Source organism: Lutra lutra, chromosome 4 (genome assembly GCF_902655055.1).
Source record: "Lutra lutra chromosome 4, mLutLut1.2, whole genome shotgun sequence".
Lineage (NCBI taxonomy): Eukaryota > Metazoa > Chordata > Mammalia > Carnivora > Mustelidae > Lutra > Lutra lutra.
The window spans coordinates 263,737-285,772 of NC_062281.1; the positions used below are offsets into that span (position 1 = coordinate 263,737).

Below are 22,036 nucleotides of genomic sequence, written 5' to 3' on the forward strand. Positions count from 1 at the left end.
TCGTGAGCTTGGTCTCCGCATCAGGCTCTGCACTCAGTGCAGGGTCGGCTCCAGACCCTCTCCCTCCCCCCCCCACTCACTGACACCTTCTCTCTCTCTCTCAAATAAATAAATAAATCTTAAAAAAAACCACACACATTCTTCAAAAGCACACCTTTAAAGCACGTGTGGGGGTTAACTGGCTGTTTTTCTCCCATCCTTCACTGTGTTAATCTAGTTATGCACATGGTACTTTTAACTGTCTCGGTTGGCGTGTTGCTGGTCATCTAGTAGCTATAATTATTATATCCTACACTTTCGTCTCTTCTCTTTCCTTTACAAATTTATAAACTTGATCCTTGAACAACGCAGGTATGAACTGCACAGGTTCCACTTTGTGCAGGTTTTTTAAAAAATAAATACAGTATGGTACTGTAAATGTGTTTTACTTATGATTTTAGAAAATATTTTTATTTGAGGGAGAGAAAGAGCGCACGTGCGCACACAAGTGGAGGGGGAGGGGCAGAGAGAGACGAAGAAGCAGACTCCCTGATGAGCAGGGAGCCCGACATGGGGCTCAGTCCCGGGACCCTGAGATCATGAGCTGAGCCGAAGGCAGATGCTTAACCCACTGAGCCACCCAGGCGTCCCTTCCTTATGATTTTCTTAATACAGCTTCTTTTCTTTAGCTTACTTTAAGAATATGGAATATAGGGCGCCTGGGTGGCTCAGTGGGTTAAGCCGCTGCCTTCGGCTCAGGTCATGATCTCAGGGTCCTGGGATCGAGTCCCGCATCGGGCTCTCTGCTCAGCAGGGAGCCTGCTTCCCTCTCTCTCTCTCTCTCTCTCTGCCTGCCTCTCCGTCTACTTGTGATCTCTCTCTGTCAAATAAATAAATAAAATCTTTAAAAAAAAAAAAAAGAATATGGAATATAATACATACGCCCTACAAAATCTGTGTTAACTGTTAATGTTATTGGTGAGTCTTCTGGTTAACAGGGTTTAGTAGTAAGTTTTGAAAGTGTCAAAAGTTACATGTAGATTGTCAAGTTGGGGCAGGTGGCACCCCTTACTCCCGCATTGTTCAAGGGTCAGTTTTAATTACTGTCCATGTTGGGTTCCCTGGAAAGCAGACTCTAGGATGGAGATTTGCAGAAAGTTTACCGGGGACTGATTTCGAGGTCAACACCTGTGGGAAGAGTGAGTTGCATGGGATCAGATAGATTGAACCTTCTAATCCATGAACCTAGTATACCTCTCCATAAATCGAGAACCACTTAAATTTCTTTCATCAGGGGCGCCTGGGTAGCTCAGTGGGTTAAAGCCTCTGCCTTTGGCTCAGGTCATGATCTCAGGGTCCTGGGATCGAGCCCCACATCGGACTCTCTGCTCAGCGGGGAGCCTGCTTCCCCCTCTCTCTCTGCCGGCCTCTCTGCCTCCTTGTGATCTCTCTCTCTGTCAAATAAAGAAATAAAATCTTTTATTTATTTATTTTTAAAGATTTTATTTATTTATTTGACAGAGAGATCACAAGGAGGCAGAGAGGCAGGCAGAGAGAGAGAAGCAGGCTCCCTGCCGAGCAGAGAGCCTGGTGCGGCACTCGATCCCAGGACTCTGAGATCATGACCTGAGCCGAAGGCAGCGGCTTAACCCACTGAGCCACCCAGGCGCCCCAATAAATAAAATCTTTTAAAATAAAAAAAAAAATTTCTTTCATCAGTACTTTATAGCAGTCAGTGCATATATTTTGCCAAATTTATCCCTAATATTAAATATTAAAACTTACCACTGCTACTAAACATGATATATGATTTTTTTTATTATGTGCAGTCATTTGTCTGCGGCTAAAGGTAGTTCACTTCTCCCTTTCTAGTCTAGACGCCGTTTCCTTCTTTTTCTTGCCTATTGCACTGTCTTGGACATCCAGTAAAACGTCCTAAGGAAGTCTGAGAGCGACTGTCCTGTCCTTGCTATTGATCGGAGGGAGAGGCATTCAGTCCTTCACTAGTTAGTGTGTGTGTAGGTTTCGTATCAATACCCTTTTTCAGGTTGAGGAGTTTTCTTCTATTATTACTTTGCTTTGAGATTTTATTAAAAATGAATGGTGGAGGGGCGCCTGGGCGGCTCAGTGGGTTAAAGCCGCTGCCTTCGGCCCAGGTCATGATCTCAGGATTCTGGGATCGAGCCCCACATGGGGCTCTCTGCTCAGCGGGGAGCCTGCTTCCTCCTCTCTCTCTCTGCCTGCCTGCCTACTTGTGATCTCTGTCTGTCAAATAAATAAATAAAATCTTAAAAAAAAAAATGAATGGTGGATTTTGTTAGATGCTCTTTTGGCCTCCACTGTAATGGTCATGTATTTTTTCTCTTTTCGGTCTTTTTAAAAATATGGTTAATGACACTGATTAATTTTTGAATGTTATACCAACCTTGCAGTCCTGATATAAACCCTAGTAGGGTGTGATTCGATATCCTTTACACTTGGGTTCAGTTCGCCAAATTTTTTTTTTTTTTTAATTTAAGGATTTTTAAATCTATGGTCATGAGGGCTGCTCAGTAGGAACCATACTTCGCGCCCGTGGCACAGTACTCTCGGGCAGAATGGTACCCCGTGCCCGTGGCACAGTCGTGGCACAGTACTCTCAGGAGGAATGTACTCCGTGTCCGTGGCACAGTACTCTCATGCTGAGCAGTGGCAGTGAGAATCTGTGTTTACTCACGCTACTTGGCTTTGTACAGTTGCTGGCCGGCACGGCTTTGTCTGTGTCTCCAGAGTCCCTGGCTATACGGCAGCTTCCTGGGTGTCCCGGCTGGCGAGTGCGTCCCGTTGCTTATGCATTCTGTCCTCTGGTTCACGTAAGTTCTCAGAGTCTTTGCAATGTTGTTCTTTCCGGCGTCCTTGGAAATTCCTATCCTGGCTGAGTTTAAAGTTGTGTCCAGGTTGCTGTTTTATGAGAACACCTCCCTCCACGTTCACATACGTCACACACAGTTCCAGGCTAGTGGCTACAGGCTGCCTAGAGCTGACATCCTAGGTCCAGTGGGAACAGCGAGCAGGGGGCTCTTGCACAGTGGCACGGGGGGAAGCACCCCTGGGGGTCTGTAACAGTGCAAATGAGGACAGGTGATCGTGTTTGGCACACTGCCACTGTTAGCATGGCGACTATGAAATTTCACGTATGGACGGACTGCTTCCATCCCCTACCCATGTGGATGCAGAATTTTCACATTTGAAGAAGGATCAGCACAAATGCGTCCAGACTGTGCTCTGTCAAGAGGGAGACAGATGAGCGTGCCATCCTGGCCCGGAGTGCTGGAGGCTCTGGGCACGCCTGGTCCTGGCGACGTGCGTCTGCCGTAGCCGTGACTCTGAGGAAGCCAGGGCGTGTATGTCCAGGGAGGGCTCTTTGAAGATGTGACACCATGCCCTGCTTATTGGACAGTGTTCTGGGAAGGAAGAACAACATGAGCAAAGGCCCCAGGGCCACTGCGATGGGCAGTCGAGAGGAGCAGAACTGTTCCTGCAGTGCAGACATAGACATGGAGTCGGGGCGGCGGGGAGTGTGCCCACCAAGGAGGGTTTCCAGTCCAGGTCTCTGACCTTAGGACTGGCCTTTACCTGGTGCCTGGCGCTGACGGGGTCCCACAGCTTCCAGGGCGGATGCCCGCCACGAGCACTGCATCTTGCTGGGTCCCTGTCCTACACAGGTGTCTGCAGCGTGCGCTGACAGGCTGCAGCTGAGCCGAGGGTCCCTTCTCCCCGTCGCAGAGCTGGACCAGCTGAATGTTGCCTTCACTTCCTTGTCGGTAAGTGGGGACGACAGCTGGTCCCTCGTGGAGGAGGCTTAGAGGACATGCTGAGCGTGCAGGTGTGCGGTGGGGCTGCTGGTGGAGAGCATGCAGGGGGCGTTCAGAGAAAAGCCAGACGCGAGGTCATAGATGGGGCACGCCGGCCAGAGTCGACAGCACCTCAGGGTGCTTGCAGAGAGAGGGGTGTCAGATGCCAGCAGGGACTGGTACGGAGTCCTGAAGTGTGTGGTGAAAGCGGGAGGCTCCGGAGCCGCCAAGAGCCAGCGTTGGTCCCGAAATGTCTTTAACGGCCTCATCCGCGTATAATTTACGTACCATGGAATCCACCTGTTTTAAGGATGCAGTTCAGTGGTTTTAGTAAATGCAGACTTGGCGCATCCAGTCTGAGAGCATCCGCAGGACCCCAGATGATCGTGCGAGGCTTGTTCCCGCCACGGCCAGGCAGCGACTTCCCTGCCTTCTGTCTCCACAGCCGTGTTTGTTCTGGACATTTGGTGTAAGTGCGGTCACACCACACGGCACTTTTTTGGTGAAGATGCTCGTGATTGCTCGAGCATCTTGTTGTAATGATATCTACCTTGTGGTTGTCCGTCCTCAGCAGGGTGGACGACGGGGTTTTCCAGGCTTTGGCTCTGGGGAGTGGTGTCGCTGTGAGTGCTCAGTCTTCATGGGAAGACCTGTTTTCATGGGTCTTGCCTACAGACCTGGGGGTGCAGTTGCTGGGTCATGTGGTGAATTTATGTTTTAACTTCTTAAGAAACTGCCAAATTGTTTTCCAAAGAGGCCGCATCATCGTGCATGCCCCCCAGCTGTGAACGGGCGCTCCCACTTCTGCACATCCCCCCACTCTTGTCATCGTCCACCTGCTTGGTGATGGACATCCTGGGGGTATGAGCTGGCATCACGCTGTGGTTCTGGTCCACATTTCCCTGATGACCAGTGACATGAGCATCTTGATTTGCTTTCTGGCCATTTGTATGTCTTCTCTGAAGAAATGTCTATTCATACTCTTTGCTTGGTTTTTAATTGAGTTTTTCTTCTCCTCCTCCTCCTCCTTTTTCTTCTTCTTCTTGTGAGTGATAGTGAAGCCACATTTATTGAGAGTACAAAGCTCCGGAAGAGGGAGGGGACCCCGGAGAGTTGCCCGGGCTGTTTTTCTTCTTATTACTGAGTCTTCAGCACGTTGTGTATACAGATTATTCACCAGATATGTGATTTGCAGGTACTTTTGTTGTCCGTGGCTTGTCTTTTCACTGTCTTAATGATGTCAGTTGAAGCACAATTTTGAATTTTTTTTAGGGAGAGAGCACGAGCTGGGTGAGGAGGGGGAAGAGGCAGAGGGAGAAGCAGACTCCACACTGAGCAGGAAGCCGGACACGGGGCTCCATCCCAGGACCCCAAGATCATGACCTGAGCTAAAGGCAGACGCCCAACCTACTGAACCACTGGCATCCCCACAGTTTTGAATTTTGATGAAGTCCATTTTACCAGCTTTCTCTTCTGTCACATGTGCGTGAAGCATCACCGTTGAGAGGTCTTGGTCCTTGAGTGATATTAACGCCAGTCAGTGGCTTGGAAGTTCTTGGGCCTGCAGAGTGGTGGCAACAGGTGAGGGTTTTGGGATCGGGAAAGTGAGGAAGCAGAGACCGTGGTCATGGCACATGTGAGGACCGCATAGCGAGAGCAAAGGGCGGGCCCTCTCAGTCACGGTGTTTAATATAGGGATATCTGAAGGGAAGGGGTAACAAGAGCGGGATAACACATGAGAGAGACAAGGAATGACAATGGCAAAACTTCTCAAGGGGGAGGGATTGCTCCCTAGTTCTGTGCTGCTGTGACAAGTTACCGTAGCCTGGGCAGCTGGAGACCGCACTGAGCTGCCATTGTAGGTCTGTTGCCTGGGGTGCCGAGAGAGTTCAGTCCCTGCAGGGGTGGGTGTGTAGTGAACGTGCTGTCGCTGTGACTTACAATCAATAAACGCATGATCTCTCTGGGGTTCTGACTCACAGTTCCCAAAACCCTTGGAATCTCCAAAGCAGTAAGTAGTGGCAGGATCTTCTGTTGCATGTTTGGTGTTTGTGCTGAGTTCCTGAAATTGCCTCAGGGCTGTCAAGGTGGAGTGGGCATCTTGCATTAAAGAGGGGACTTTTGGAAAGCCCCTCGCGATGGGGGCTGGTGGCCAGGGAACCAGTCATGGGATCAGAGGGTTGGAACTTCAGTTCCTAACCCCTGACCTCAGGGGAGGGGAGATGGGCTGGAGATGGAGTCTAGTCACCGATGGCCAGTGATTTCATCAGTCGTGCCTGCTAATGATGCCTCGTTAAAAACACAGAAGGACAGGCTTTGGAGAGCTTCTGAGTGCATGAACCGGGATGCATCTGTGTGCCAGGAGGGTGGTACACCCCAGACTCCACAGGGACAGAATCTCCTTTGTTTGGGACCTTGCCTGGTGTATCTCTCCATCTGGCTATTGATTCCTATCCTTTGTAGTAAGCTGGTAATCTAGAGGGTAGACTGGTTCCTGCATTCTGTGAGCCCCTCTGGCACCAAACCCTCTAGGGTTAGCGGAACCTGAGCGGGTCATGGGGACCTCCGGCTCATATTCTAGCCCAGTTGGTCAGAAGACCCAGTGATAACCCAGACTTGCAGCTGGCGTCTGAAGTGGGGGCTGTCCGTGGGACCAAATCCTTAACCTGTGGGATCTGATGCCCATGGCAGGTTGATGGATCTGAATTGAGTCAGGTTTGTAGGGCACTGGTCTGCAGGAATTGGAGAGCTGCTTGGTGGTGTAGAAGACATGCTGGAGAGGCCAAGGGCATCGGGCAGCTGCCGGTGTCACAGGGACACGTCGGGGAGCTGTGACCCTCCAGGTTGCAGACTGCAGCTGTGGCCGATGGCGTCCCCAGGCTTCTGGTCTCCTACCACAGCCATGTCCTGGGGACAGCCAGCTTCTGCCTCAGGGACGCTGTCCAGTCTCGTAGAGCCAGCTTCTGTGTGTGGCGGGAGCTTGGGTTCCTGGGTTTGCTTCCTAAATAAACCCTCCCAACCTGCTTTTAGAGGAACAAAGGCCATGTTTAAGGGGAAGGGGAGTGGTGGGGTGTTGGGCAGCAGTGAGTGAGGGGTCAGGGAATGTGCACATGTGAGCACGGCAGGAGTGGAGGGACCTGATAGGTATGTGCTCAGGCTATGGCCTTTGTTCCTGTGAGGGCCAGGTGGGCATGGAGGCCACGTGGTGTTTCCTCCCGGAGGTGCCTTTGATGTATTCCTGGGCATCACCTCCAGTTTCTGCTGCCTGGAGGTCCTGTGGGCCAGTGCTCACCACTTAGGGATTCCCATGCCACAGGCTGGCCCCAGGAACTGGAAGGGGTGTGGGCTTTCCACATGCAATCCTGCGCCTAGGAACCTCTCACATACCACCTCCCAGATCATTTCTGTGAGAGTTGGTGCCCAGGGAGACCCCAAAGATAAATGACCCCCTACCAACAGTCTCTTGAGGTGCCCGTGCTCACAGGGAACCAGCTTCTGAGCTAGAAGGACATCTCCAAAATTGCATATTTATCTAACTTTTAATTTTTAAATTTTTAAAAAAGATATTTATTTATTTGAGAGAAAGAGTGCAAGAGCCACAAGCAGGGGGAGCAGCAGAGGGAGAGGCAGACTCCCCGCTGAGCAGGGAGCCTGAGGTGGGACTGGATCCCAGGACCCCAGGATCATGACCTGAGCGGAAGGCAGATGCCCAACCGAGTCACTCAGATGCTCCGGCATTTAACTTTTAAAATTAAATATAGGAACATCTTATCTTCTCATCTTCACTCTGTTGCACTTTGCAGATACTATGTTATTGTTGTTTTTTTTTTTTTTACATATTGGAATTTTGTAGCAACCCTGCCTCAAGCAGGTCTATCTGTGTCATTTTTTCCCAACAGCATTTGCTCACTTCATATCTGTGGGTCATATATTGATAATTCTTGCAATATTAGAAACTTTTCCATTATACTCATTACAGTGATCTGTGATCAGTGATGACAGCTCCTGAAAGCTCAGATAATAGCATTTTTTTAGCAATAAAGTATTTTTTAAAAGATTTTATTTATTTGACAGAGAGAGGGAGAGAGCACAAGCAGGGGAAGAAGCCGACATGGGGCTTGATCCCAGGACCCCGGGATCATGACTGGAGCCAAAGGCAGAGGCTTTAAGGTATTTTTTACGTCAGGTTATGTACATGGTTTCTACTGCACACTTAGTGATGACAGTACAGTGTAAAGACAACTTATTATGAGCTGGGAAACAAACATATTCAGTGGATTGACTTTTGTGTGATACTTGCTTTGTTCTGGAGGTATGCCTCTAATGGTTTATTAGAAGAATTGTGTTTTGAATTTTTGTACTTAAGTGGGATGAGTACAAAGATTATGGAAGTTAGAAAAATACAGTTAATTGTGAATTTTACTTTTATAAATAAGAAAAAATAGGGGCGCCTGGGGGGCTCAATGAGTTAAGCGTCTGCCTTCGGCTCAGGTCATGACGTCAGGGTCCTGGGATGGAGCCCCGCTTCGGGCTCTCTGCTCTGTGGGGAGCCTGCTTCCCCCTCTCTCTCTGCCTGCCTCTCTGCCGACTTGTGATCTCGATCTGCCAAATAAATGAATGAAGTCTTTAAAAAAAGAAAAAGAAAAAATAGAATAATGCCAATATAGACGAAGAATGAGATTGTCCCACCGTTTTATCCCGTGCACTAAAGTCTGATGAAGTAAAACCACAACACACTAAGGAGATACTAAAATCAACAACAGTGAAATGAAAAGTTGGGCTAAGTTTTTAAGCGTATTTTGTTGGCGGGGGGGCGGGGAGCTGCTGCCTGTGGCTCAGGTCATGATACTGGGGTCCTGGGATCGAGCCCTGCGTCGGGCTCCCAGCTCAACGGGAAGCCTGCTTCTCCGCCCTTCCCCTGACTGCCCCCTGCTAGTGCTCTCTTTCTCACTGTCTCTCTCTTTCTCTGTGTCAAATAAATAAAAGTCTTTTAAAACAAAAAACAAAAAAACACTGTTCTGTCCTGCAATGCTAACACACTTTTTGTTGTTACTAGATCTGTATTGAAATGTTGCTTTGTAATTTTGCCATGAAAACTGCCGTCTCTTTGATCAACTTCTTCTTTTTTTTTTTTTTAAGATTTTTTTATTTATTTATTTGAGAGAGAGACAGTGAGAGAGAGCACGAGCGAGGAGAAGGTCAGAGGGAGAAGCAGACTCCCCATGGAGCTGGGAGCCCGATGCGGGACTCGATCCCGGGACTCCGGGATCATGACCTGAGCCGAAGGCAGTCGTCCAACCAACTGAGCCACCCAGGCGTCCCACTTTGATCAACTTCTGTATAACACTGAGCAGGGCCACAGGCAGAAAAGCAAAGCAAGGGTAGCTTGCTCGACCGTTTCTGAGTTTTGCAAGTCCTGGTGTCAGGGAACCTTTAACAGGGCATGGATTTCTTGAATCCTCTTTTAGCAGGGATGGTTTTCAGTATTTTCACATAACGCTTGGGATATATTCTACACAGAGCAAGTAGTCAGGTGTTTTTTCACTTAACACTGGTAACCTATCCTGAAAATCAGACATTCTGCATGAAAACACTATTTTTCATCATATTTAATGGGAAAAAGTAATTCATTATATCAATCAACCAGTTTCCTAAAACATAATTAAAACTCTGGTTAAAACACCCTTACACAAGAAGCAGGCCATCTTGTGAGGTGGTGAAACTCGGGTCCTTGATCTCCAGACGACTGGTAGGCATGCCGTGTGGCTCCCGCCCTCCCTGTGGTGGCCTGGGTGGGGGGGGGCGTGTCTGCAGGGTCTACGCAGCACGATTCCAGTTAGCACTTGGCGTACTTTTCAGACATGCATGTGCAATTGAGACTTCTAGTTGGATTTGAAATGCATCTTGAAGTGTTTTCCTGCGTGTTGTTTTGAGGAAAATGTTGATTGGGTTTTCTGACATAAGTACAAATTTATCCCTGTAACCATGAACTGAACTACGTATCTTTTTTTTTAAGATTTTATTTATTTATTTGACAGAGATCACAAGTAGGCAGAGACACAGGCAGAGGGAAAGCAGGCTCCCCGCTGAGCAGAGAGCCCAACTTGGGGCTCGATCCCAGGACCCTGAGATCATGACCTGAGCCAGAGGCAGAGGCTTGACCTACCGAGCCTCCCCGGCACCCGGGAAAGTGATTTTAGAAGGAATGAGATGTGAACAGGGATAACCGTGTGTCTAAATTGAAGCACCGCATGAAATGATGAGCCTTTGTGGGGTTCGGAAACAGGGAGGCTGAGCCACAGTAGCATGGGCCACAGGCCGAGGTTGGAAATCTCCCAGAAAGCAGGACGTAGGGCTGGGACATGGGAGAGAAGCATGTTTAAGGGCCGGTCTGGGAGGCACAGCACTGGGATGGTAGCCGTTTCAGAGGCAGGAGAGAGAGACTGCGTGTGACGGAAAGTTACCAGCAAAGTCAGAAGCAGATGCTGCAGAGCCACCGCGTGCCCAACGCGGTGTGAAGTCAGACCGGTCAGCCTGAAACCCCCAAGAGCAAGGACAAACAGGAGAGTCTGGCCGCTGGGGGAGAGAAACAGGTCACTTTGCATATCAAGAATCAGGATGACTTCGGACTTCTTAGAAGTCCAGGAAGCCCTGTTAGCAATGATGATGGAAGGTTCTTCCAGCCAAGTGTTTTTTCAACCCATTGAAACCATCAGATGCCTCAGAATTTGCCCCATCCTTCTTGACAGACGCAAGGCAGTCAGTGGGGAAGGCTCAACCCCGGCGAGGCGTGTGGCTGCTTGGTCATCAAAGCCATAGGCGAGGGCGGCAGGCGTGTGCTCGGGAGCTCGGGAGAGGCTTCAGGCGACCGGGCTGCTCCCGCAGCCTACTTCCAGCACCTTCTCTGGTGCTGCTGCCCAGAGCTTGGCCTTTGGGAGCTTCCACGTCCTCAGCATTGTGGGGGACATGAAGCGCTTGCTGGAGGGAGCCCGGTGGGCCCAGGCTGCAGCTCCCCTTTGCTCAGTCTCCTGTTCCCGTCCTGATGTGCCCCTTGCCCCCACCCCCACCCCGACCATGAGAACGGTTCACACCTGCCCAGGTGATCTGGCTGCCGGTTCTCCCGGTTTCCTTTGCATTCCCCAACCCTTTCCCATGTTACTGCTAATTCTCCACTAAAATCAGCTGGTATTTGAGCAGTCTGGGGTTGGTATGATTGGGGTGGGGAGACAGAAGGAACTTGAGATTTTGGGTGAGCAGCCAGATGCTAGGGGAGATGGGAGAGGGGAATCAAGGGTGCTGCTATGGGTGCAGAATGAGAAGGGAACAGGGTGAGGACAGCACCCATGTGTGTGGGGGGTGAGAGTGGATTTCTGGGAGAGGCTGGGGATACTTGGATCTCCCTAGAAGGACTGGCCAGCTTTTGAACACAAGGTTGGAAAGCATAGCTAAGAACAGCCTGTCCTCAGGGTTGCTGCTCCAGGAGAGGTGGGATGGCCCTGGTTGAGTGTGGCCAGCCTCCCAGATGGAGCCTGGGGGTCTCTGTGGCTTTTGTCTGGGTCTTCATGTGCTCGGTGGCGCTCACGGCAGCTCCATGTCTCGTCTTTGGGGGAGGTTCCCAGCTGTCATGTTTCTAGGTGTTGTGTCTGTCTCCTTGTGCACCTCCTGTTGGGCACGGTGTCTTTCCACACGTCTCTGTTTCTCTCTGGCTTTCCCCTTTCTCTCTGCTTCTGTGTAGATCCAGTGTGTGGCCTTTCTTCCAGTGGACAGGGCTGTCTCTGCTGTATCCGTCCACCACTGAGCTGGCTGGTGGGGCCAGCCTCCCTTTCTGTATTTTCCAGCTCTCAGATTTGCCTTTGAGACCTTTCTTTAGATTACATTTCTTTGCTGAAATTCTAAATCTTGTCTTCTGTTTTCCTAAATCCATTAGTCACAATTACCTTAAAACCCAGGCCTGCCCTGTGAGTCCCAGAGTGTGGCCCAGACAGGCTCCCGGCATGCCACATGGCCACACCAGTGCTCGAGTCCCGCTGGTCTCCACCCTCGATGCCCAGGCCCCCTTGAGCAGGAGCCCTCTTTTTTCCCCGTGGTCTCCTAGGCTCTTGGCCCCTTGGGTCCTGCCTGCACTGTAGCATTTCCTTGACTTCAGATTTCTTAAAAAAAATTGGGGGGTTGCCAAGGAAGCACATTTGGTTGGGCAGCGACTCTTGGTTGTGGCTCAGGTCATGATCTTGGGGTTAGAAGATTGAGCCCCTGAGCCAGGATCCCTGCTCCGCAGGGAGTCTGCTTGGGATTCTCTCTCTCCCTCTCTCTACCCACCTACCCCACATGCTGTCTTGCAAATAAATAAATAGATCTTTGAAAAAAAATGTTTTTTAATTTGGTTTTCTAGTTGTTCTTGGCAAGGTTTTTGGCCACTGAATGCTCTTTCTTTGTTGTTTAGAAGGAGACCGGCATCTTAGGCACTGGACGCAGGTGACTCACCTCATTTAAAACCCTCATAATGTTGTTTGTTTGGTCTCTTCTAGAGTGTTGAGCAAGCCGTCTGGTTCATTATTATGACAAAAATGGAAGTCTTTCTTATAAAAACGTTTCTAGTAAGTGCTGTAGGCCAGTCTTCTGTGTCGGAGCAGGGCATGGCTCCCTCTCCCAGGGCACTGTTGTCCGGCACCACACTCAGCTCAGTCTGGCCCTTCTGCTTCCAGTAAGCCGCTTTCCCTTCTGTAACTGGGACAGAGCAGGAAGGAGACTCTGACGGTCTCAGTTGGTGAAATGTTTCTTAAGTTTCTCTGCGGTTTTCTGGAACGTCCAACAAGGAACTGGAAGGGACTCCCTCCGAGGCAGCAGAAGCCCCACAGCCCCACTCAGGGCGGAGGGTGTGGCCCCCAGGCCCCGCTGCACTCGGGGTCCTGTGCAGACCCCAGCAGAGTCCGTTAGCAGTGGCGGCCAGCACCACACATAGCTGGACAGGGCTCAGGTCTCTCTTCTGGTTACGTCCTACTAGTGTTTTCTATCCTGCTTTCTGTTGGATCGATTATAGGTTTTCTCTGGTGTTTGATTAGTGGAGACACTCTCTGACACAAGGGTCCCACTGGTGGCTGTGGCCGTGGGGAGCCTCAGGACCCCCAGCACTGCCATGGCCTCTGCCCTCTCCTGCAGTCACCGTCCCCTCCAAGACTCAGGTGTGGAAGTCTTTCCTGGAGAGGTTGGGGGCAGGACCAGGTGCAGGGGTGCCCAAGGAAGGAAGGAGCAGTTTGCGGGTGGACCCACCTTGCCCTGGGCCGCACTCGCACGTGTGTGGGCTGCTCTGTAGACGCCAGGCAGGGGTGCCCGAGCACGGAGCTCGGAGCATTGCTGGCACCAGGAGCAGATTGCCGCTTCCTGGAGCTCCTTCTCAGCCCCCAGCCAGAGCCAGCACAGAGCGTCTTCTGTTCCGGGGCTCATGTAGGAAGTTGGAATCGAGAACCTCGTCACCCACTCATGCCTGGAACTTTCCCCACAGTATGGGGTGGAGATGAGCGAGCAGCTGCCCTTGGGGGGAGGGGATGGCTGGAGGCCTATAGTGCGATTTGGGGCACCCCCACAACATGGTGTGCGGGCGCCGGCATTTTGTCCTATTTTGTCCTATTTGTCCATTTGTCCTATTCTGGGTGTGCCCCTGCCCACCAGTCGTCTAGCGGCGCCGGGCCCGCCCCCCACCGCCCACAGCTCTAAGCATCTGCACAGGGCAGGCCTGGGCCAGTGGGTGACCCTGGGCCACCCTCCACTCATCTGTGGGGTGAGGACTGAGCAGGACCTGACTCCTGAGGTAGAGGGAAGGACAGTCAAGCCCTCCATGGTTAAGGGTCCACGGGGGGTGGACATGCGTGCTGCTGCCCAGAACTCAGCCAAGGACACCTGTCGTCACCTCACGGTGAGTCTTCGCACATACTCACTGTCCGCACCATGCTGGCACTCTTCCAGAGGCCGGGCAGTGAGGCACTGATTAGGAGCAGGACCCAGTCCAGGCTGTGGGGCCAGCCCTGGCACCCTCAGTGAGCACCGGGCACCGTTTCTCTGCATGGCGGACCTGTCACCCAGACTGCGATCTGCCTGGCCTGGCTCCCGGGACCTGCTGAGCAGGGGGCCGCCATCCGTCTGCACGATCTGTGGGCTGCTGTGCGCTGAAGGCCCAGAGAGGTGTGCCTGCTCTGACGTTCTCCAGGCCCTGGGCCTGCTGCAGATGGGGGCGGGGGGGGGGGCTGCCTCAGGACAGCATGTGAGGAGCTCACAGGTAGGACTAGGACAGCACCGTGCCCCAGCACCAGGAGCCCCCTCCATACTCCTGGAGAGAGTCCCAGGAGGCACATGAACAGGTGGTGAAGTCAGCTGTCTTCTAAGGGGCCTGCAGAGTTCCTAGCAGGGAAGAGAGGAGCAGGGCCGGCAGGCCTGGGCCCTGGCTGCCCCCCAGTGCACGGGCCAGACTTTGCCCCAGGAAGCACCAGGGCCTGCAGCTGCCCGGTGTCAGGACTTCCTGAGCAGTATTGCTGTGACCACTATTGGAAACGAAAACATTGTGTTCTGTTGGAAACACTATTTTAGAAATAAGTGCAGATGAGAAAAGCATGAAACTAGAGAAATGGAACACATGAAAGCCAGTGGAGAAACAGCCTTCATGAGGAGACGTTTTCAGACTGCGCCGCTCCGAGGCGAGGCCCCCTTGGGTCTGGGACCTGGTGCGGTGGTGCCCACGCACCTGGAGGGCCAGGCGGCCGGCTGCCCTTCTGTATTCCCAGTCGTCCTGCAGTATTTGTAGGAGTTTATTTCCCTCGTGGCTCCTCCCATTTTCTCGGGGTCTGGCCTGAGGCGAGCCTGGCCTCCCGAGGTCGGCCCTGCTGGCCAGTGTGCGTCACGTGGGCCCTGCGCCCAGCACGGAGCCCAGCATGGGGCCTGAACTCCTGATCCAGAGATTGAGACCCAAGCTGAGGCCAAGAGTCAGGTGCATACCCCAGTGAGCCACCCAGGCACCCTCTAGTTTAGGGTATTTTTTAAAAATCAAGCTTTAAGTAAGAAGAAAAACATCTACTCAATCACCCATCCTTTGCTGACCCCAGCTGCTGGGGGCGGGGCGCTGAGGCCATTGGCTGGTGTCTCCCATCACCTGGTGGCCGGCGGGTGCCCCCATCTATGGGCTCAGGAAGGGTGACCGAAGGACCCAGAGCTGCTGCCCCATGTGTCACAAAGCCCCCTCCCAGCTGTCCTCATCCCTCTCAGAACCCAGTGGGGTCATCTGTGCTTGTGGAGGGCTTGGGAGCAAGTGGGAGCCGGGTATCAGGCAGTTCTGGTCACAGGCCGGCTTCTCTGCTCTGACCATGAGCACATGCATGTGTGATACAAATTTTATTCTCTCTCAATGTCCTCTGGGGGCCTCAGTGCCATTTTGTCGGTGAGACAAGCCCAGGACAACAAGGACCACGGGGTCTCCACACCCCAGCTCGGCTCTGTGTCCTGACTGCCAGTCACGTGGCCTCCCGCGGCTCGGTAGCTGCCAAGTGCTGTCCGAAGGGTGGCCGCTCTCCAAGCCCTCAGGCCAGCACCACCCTCAGGGACCCCCGCTCTGTTGCAGCCAAGGGGCTCCAAACAAGTGTGCCTACCATGAGGGGGGGTGCAGTCTGGCACCCTTTCCCAGAAGTTTGAAAAGCTGGTCCTGACTCACAAGTTGATGCCATGACTGGCAGGTCGGGTCACGGTCTCTTAGCTGTGACAGTGTGGCCCCTCCTTTGGAGGGGGTCGATGAGAAGAGCCATGTGGGGGGCGCAGACGGGAAATGCCAGCCTGTCCTGGTCACTGCGGGTGGAGAATGGGCCATTGTGCTTCCAGCTTAGAGCCAAGCTTCCAGAACATGAGACTGAGATGCACTCATTGTTCCAGCTTGGAAAACGTCTTCAAAACAGCATTGAGAATGGAACTTGGGCCTTCTGGAGATGATGGTTGACTAAAGACTTGTTTATTCTACTTCCCTCCCTGAAACTCCCTGAAATGAACAAAAAGAATGAAAAACAGAGAACCAGCTTTAATCTACATTGAATCCAAGGGTTAGCCGTAGCCGGAGGAGAACGTCGCCAGACGGGGAGGAGGAGTGAAAGCCAGAGCTGTGATCAGCTCGTCCTTCACTAAGAGGGTTTCAGGGACACTGCGGACGGCACTGTGGGCTGTGGGGGGACCCCATGTGGGGGTACCTGGTGAGGGAGGCGAGCTGGCACGGGCACAGGTGCCTGGCCACCATTTCCTACAAGATCCAGACTCTTCAGGAGTGAAGTGGGGAAGAAGAGGGCAATTTGCAGCTCACCAGGGGGCTGCTGACTCCTCAGGTCTTGTCTCCCACCGACTCTGGGCCCAGGAGAGACCTCGGCTCCCCTGGGCCGTGGCCTCACTCTGATGCCCAGCCCTGAAGGAGAGTGGGCAGGACTCCTGAGGGCTGACGCCACCCTGCTGCCGCTCAGAAGCCTTTGGGAGACTCTCTTGTTAGACCCCAGGGAAGAAGCTTGGGAGTGCTACTGTGTGGTCCACAGAGCCAGCCTGCCTGAAAGGGTGGCCAGCCCGAGCACGGCACGGAGAGGAAGTGGCCCGAGGCCTTCTTGGGAGTCCTGCATTGGTGGGGTCTCAGCCATTTCTGTCCCTTGAAAACCAAAAATGTCCTAATACCAGAAACTCATCCAGGGCAGGGCCGGGGGAAAAAGAAAAGTTGGTGATAGAGGATTCTGGAATGATAACCCTGGCTTGAAGCTGTTCCTTTTCTTGTTTAAAGATGAGCAGTCGGGCACCTGGGTGGCTCAGTGGGTTAAGCCTCTGCCTTCGGCTCAGGTCATGATCTCAGGGTCCTGGGATCGAGCCCCGCATCGGGCTCTCTGCTCAGTGGGGAGCCTGCTCCCTCCTCTCTCTCTGCCTGCCTCTCTGCCTGCTTGTGATCTCTGTCTGTCAAATAAATAAATAAAAATCTTAAAAAAAAAAAAAAAGATGAGCAGTAATCAGGAAACAATGTGGACCTTTATGTAGAGACTAAGGAAGGAAGGGAAGGAGGGAATGAGCACAGTTAACAGTGGGTGAAGGAAACAAAAGTTGGGAGATAAGTTCAGACAATATTTTCTGTATACTAAAAAATGGAAAATTTAAACTACATGAGCAAAGAGCTCAAAGAAAAGATGAGATAGCAGGAGGGGAAGTGGGCTGGCTGAGCTGAGGAAAGAAGTTGAAGACAGCCCATCACCAGCACAAGGGCCCCGTTAGCAACAACAGCAGATGAGGAGTGAAGGCAGCAGGGTGGGGGGTGAAGAAAGGCTCTCCAGGACTTTGTTCTGAGCCAGCATGGCTTCAGGACAGGTGCCCCACCCGGAGGAGGTGTCTGCCAGGTGTTCCGCTCAGCAACTTTGGAAGGAAGGTCATGTACCTGGAAGCAGAGTGTCTACCCAGACTGCTCTTCTGCTGGACATTTGTCCATTTTCCCCACTTGGTTATTTAGTCTTTTTTTTTTTTTGAAGATTTTATTTATTTATTTTGGCAGAGAGAGACACAGCAAGAGAAGGAACACAAGCAGAGGGAGTAGGAGCGGGAGAAGCAGGCTTCCCACCCAGCAAGGAGCCCGATGCGGAGCTGCATCCCAGGACCCCAGGATCATGACCCGAGCCAAAGGCAAATGCTTAACAACTGGGCGAGACCCAGGTGTCCCAATTTGGTCCTTTATTTATATCAGTCTGGACTTGCAGATGTTTATTTTATCCTTCAGGTTATCACCCACGAGGATGTACCCCCCCCCTTTGGCTTCAGGTTTGGTCATTGGGAGCTCCGTCAGCCCTTTAACAGACCCTGTCACTGTGGGCTTTGTTTTTGTTTTAGCTCTTTGTTACTTACTGCCTCAGTGGGATGCTGTAGACTCATCTTGTCTCCAAGGATTACTGGGTCCTTTTACTGGAGAATGCTGTTAGGGCCAAGAGCTGGGCACTGGGTATGATCCTTGCCATGGGCTGGTGTTGTTTCTAGGTCCTCTCAGCTGACAGAGCCAGGAAATCTGTGTGTGCGCACACACAACACACCTCTCTCCAGGCATAGCCGTCTGCGTGTGCACACTGACCTGTGTGCACACACAGATCTCTCCTAGTGCAGCTATCTGTATGTGTTTTACACTGAACAAGAGTTCTGAGTCCTGTCTCCACTGATTCATCGCCACATGGGTCATTCCAGCCTCCTCTCCATGCTTTTGCTGAATTGTTCAGTTCCCATGTACACCTGTAGTGGTATCAGGATTGGAGACCCATACTCCTGGGAAATGACTTTATGAACAAGAGATGGTGCCTGTATGCAGTTCCTTTTCCACGAACCTTATAACCAACTTATTCTTTAAAGTCAACCAGGGGCACCTGGGTGACTCAGTCATTTGAGTGTCCGACTTTTGGTTTCAGCTCAGGTCTCAGGTCTCAGGGAATCAAGATCTAAGACAGGCCCTGCACTCAGTGGGCAGCTGCTTGAAGATTCTCTCTCTTCCCCTCCCCACACTTGTGTGTGTGTGCATGTACACACTCTCTCTCTGTAATCAAGAAATCTTAAAAAAACAGAGCTACTCAGGTCAGCGTCTTTCCCTCCACCCGCTCCTTCGCAGTACAGCTGGGTTTTTTGTCCTACGCTGCACTGCATCTTGAGAACTCTTGACCTCCTAAATTATTATTTTTTTAAACTTGCATACATTGGGGCGCCTGGGTGGCTCAGTTCGTTAAACGTCTGCCTTCAGGTTGGGTCACGATCCTGGGGTCCTGGGAATGAGCCCTGCATTGGGCTCCCTGCTAAGCAGGGAGCCTGCTTCTCTCTCTCCCTCTGCCTGCCTCTGCTTCCTTGTGCTCTCTCTCTCTATCTCTCTGTCAAATAAATAAATACAATCTTTAAAAACAAATAAACAGACTTGCACACATTGAAGTTCACTCTTTTTGCTGTAAATTTCCATGGCTTTGACAAATGCGTAGTGTCAGATATGGCAGTATCATACTGAATAGTTTCACCCCCCACCCCCAAGAAAACCCCTGTGGGCCCCATTCAACTTTCCTCCCTCCCCTGAATCACTGGTAGCCACAGTCTCTGCACCATTAATATACTTTTGTGTTTTCTGGATTTGGAATTTGGAATCCTACATTGCATAGCCTAGAGCAAACATTTTTATTCCTTAGTTATATAGTATGCTAAGGTAAATTCCAAGTGATTAAGGAGTGTGTTTATTCAGTAAATGTTTGATTATTCTGTATCAAGGATGCGGTGGTTAACAGAACAAATATCTCTGCCCTCATGTTGCTTCTTCTCTGGTGAGAGAGGGAAAGTAAATATCACAGTTGTCATGCTTAATCTGTGTAATTATGCAATACCAAGCAAAAGCACTTGGGCATCCTCCTGTTCACAAGATGGAGTAACGGTGATCATATTTACCCTCTCACCAGGAACTAAGAAAAAGCTGGACAATATTTATGAAACCCTGGTTTTCTAACTTTGGGGTATGAGGTGACAAAGTACGGTGATTCCTGTTAGGTGAGAGTCAAACAGGGTGAGTTGAGTGATTTCCCAGCTCACTGCATGCAGGGAGTTTCCATGTTGTGTTGCAGAGATGCAGGATCTGGCAGAGCCTCTGAGTTTAAGAGATGGAGCTTAGAGGGGCACCTGGGTGGCTCAGTGGGTTAAGCCACTGCCTTCGGCTCAGGTCATGATCTCGGGGTCCTGGGATCAAGTCCCGCATCGGGCTCTCTGCTCAGCAGGGAACCTGCTTCCCCCTCTCTCTCTCTATCTCTCTCTCTGCCTGCCTCTCTGTCTACTTGTGATCTCCTTCTGTCAAATAAATAAATAAAATCTTAAAAAAAAAAAAAAAAGATGGAGCTTAGAGTCTCGGGTGGCCATGGCAATGGAGTTTGCAGGGGAGAGCAGCAGAAAAGAATGCCACAAGCAGAGAATTCAGAGGCTTGTGGGACAGTGCCTGTAGTTTCCTACAGAGTGCCAGGAAGCACGTGGGTATGAGGAAGCTATCAAGAGACAGAGAGAATCCCAGAGAAGGGTTAGAGGGATGGTGCTCAGAACTCTTCATAATTCACAGGGCATGGGGTAGACTACTCAGTGGAGAGTAATTAGCCATTGGATAAATACTGCTCTGGTGCTCGTAACTAGTGTTAGAAGCAAGAACTGAAGGTTTACATGGTTTCCAAGTAACCATATCCCAAAACAGCTCCAGAATATTTATGGGAATTCAGAAGTTATTGTAATTACATTCCATGTGTTCAAGAAGCTAAAGGAGACACTGGACGTGTTGAGTAGGGACATGGTAAAGACACTGAACTGCAAAAAGATCCAAATTAAACTTACAGAGTTGCAACCAAAAGGTCTGAGGATGTTGACACTGGATGGCTCAGTCAGTTAAGTGTCTGCCTTCAGCTTGCATTGTGATCCTAGGGTCCTGGGATGGAGTCCTGAATCAGGCTCCTTGCTCAGCAGGGAGCCTGCTTCTCCCTCTGCCCTGCTGCTCCTCCTGCTTGTGTGCTTGCATTCTCTCCCTGCACCAACAAATAAAGAAAATCTTAAAAAAAGAAAAAAAAAGAAACTAAAATATCTGAATGCAACTTGCGGGATGGTATTAACAGATTAGACACTGCAGAAGAAAAACTTACTGAACTTGAAGACAAAGCAGTAAGACCTATCCAAACTTAAGGAGAGGAGATATACTCTTAAATAAACAGAAGGGCAAGACTGAACTGTGGGACACCTGGCAGAAACTAAGACTTGTGTAATTTAAGTTTCCAGTACGAAGGGAAGGGTGCAGAAAAACTATCTGAATAAATAGTGCCTAAAATGCTTCCTAGTTTGGTGAAAACTATAAAGCCTAAATGATTGTAACAAACCCTTAACACAAGAAACACAAATACAGCTACACAAGGTGCATCATAATCAAATTGCTCAAAACCAATGGTGAAGAGAAAAGTCTTAAAAGCAGCTAGAAAACAAGACCTATTATATACAGAGGAGCAACGTTGCAAACAATGGCAGTCTCTCTATGTTAAGTGTGGGTGAGGAGACTGGGAGCAGCCAGCCCAGAACCCTGTGCCAATGTATACATTGTGAAATGAAGGCGAAATGAAGCTATTTCAGATGTACAAAAGCTGAAAGAATTCATCACCAGCAGACCTTCACCGCAGGCAGGGTTACAGTAACTGCAGTAAAGGCTTCAGACCGCAGAGAAATGAAACCGTGTGGAAATCAAGATCTACCCCAAAGAATGAAGACCCCTGGAAATGGCAGTCATGTGGCTAAATATAAATATGTATATACTGTCTTATTACTTAAATCTCTTTAAAACCTAAATAATTAGGGACGCCTGGGTGGCTCAGTTGGTTAAGCCGCTGCCTTCGGCTCAGGTCATGATCCCAGCGTCCTGGGATCGAGTCCCGCATCGGGCTCCTTGTTCTGTGGGGAGCCTGCTTCTCCCTCTCCCTCTGCCTGCCACTCTGTCTGCCTGTGCGCGCGCTCTCTCTCTCTCTCTGACAAATAAATAAATAAAATCTTAAAAAAAAAATAAAATTGGGGCGCCTGGGTGGCTCAGTGGGTTAAGCTGCTGCCTTCGGCTCGGGTCATGATCTCGGGGTCCTGGGATCGAGTCCCACATCGGGCTCTCTGCTCAGCGGGAGGCCTGCTTCCCTCTCTCTCTCTCTCTGCCTGCCTCTCCGTCTACTTGTGATCTCTCTCTGTCAAATAAATAAATAAAAATCTTTTAAAAAAAAATAAAATAAAATAAAAAAATAAAACCTAAATAAATAAATAAATAAAAGCAATAGAAGTAGGGAGGTGGTTATAATATATATAGAGTGAGGTCTATGACAAGAGTGGCAGGCGGTGCGGGACAGGAGAAATGGCAAACTCACGTACTTGAAGTGGTGTGATTGCCCTTGAAGGTGAATTATGATAAATTAAATATGAACACTGTAAACCCAAAAGCATATACTAATATAGCAAAACAATAAATTACCTACAGCTGATAAATTAACAGTCAAGATAAAATTGAATCACATGAAATACTTAGCCCAAAAGTAAGCAAAAAAGAGGGAAGGGGGAACAAGGAACAGATGAGACAAATTTTAAAAAGTAGCAAAATGGTAGATTCCAACCCAGCCATGTCAATGATCACAAATCTAGATGGCGTAAGCACCCAATGAAAGGCAGAAATTGGAGTGACT

At 50.4% G+C, this 22,036-nt stretch overlaps 1 protein-coding gene across 3 annotated transcripts in view; it reads left to right on the forward strand.

The window, feature by feature from the left end:
• Nucleotides 1-22,036, forward strand: part of ARHGAP39 (Rho GTPase activating protein 39) — a 95,628-nt gene that overhangs the window by 14,489 nt on the left and 59,103 nt on the right. Inside the window, exon 1 of one of the 3 annotated variants that reach the window (XM_047724168.1) lies at nt 13,534-13,722. The exons of the other annotated variants lie outside the window; for them this stretch is intronic. The gene's annotated coding sequence lies outside the window, so the exon portion shown is untranslated. Of the gene's footprint in view, nt 1-13,533; nt 13,723-22,036 lie in introns of those variants that run through there. 3 annotated transcript variants of the gene reach the window in all.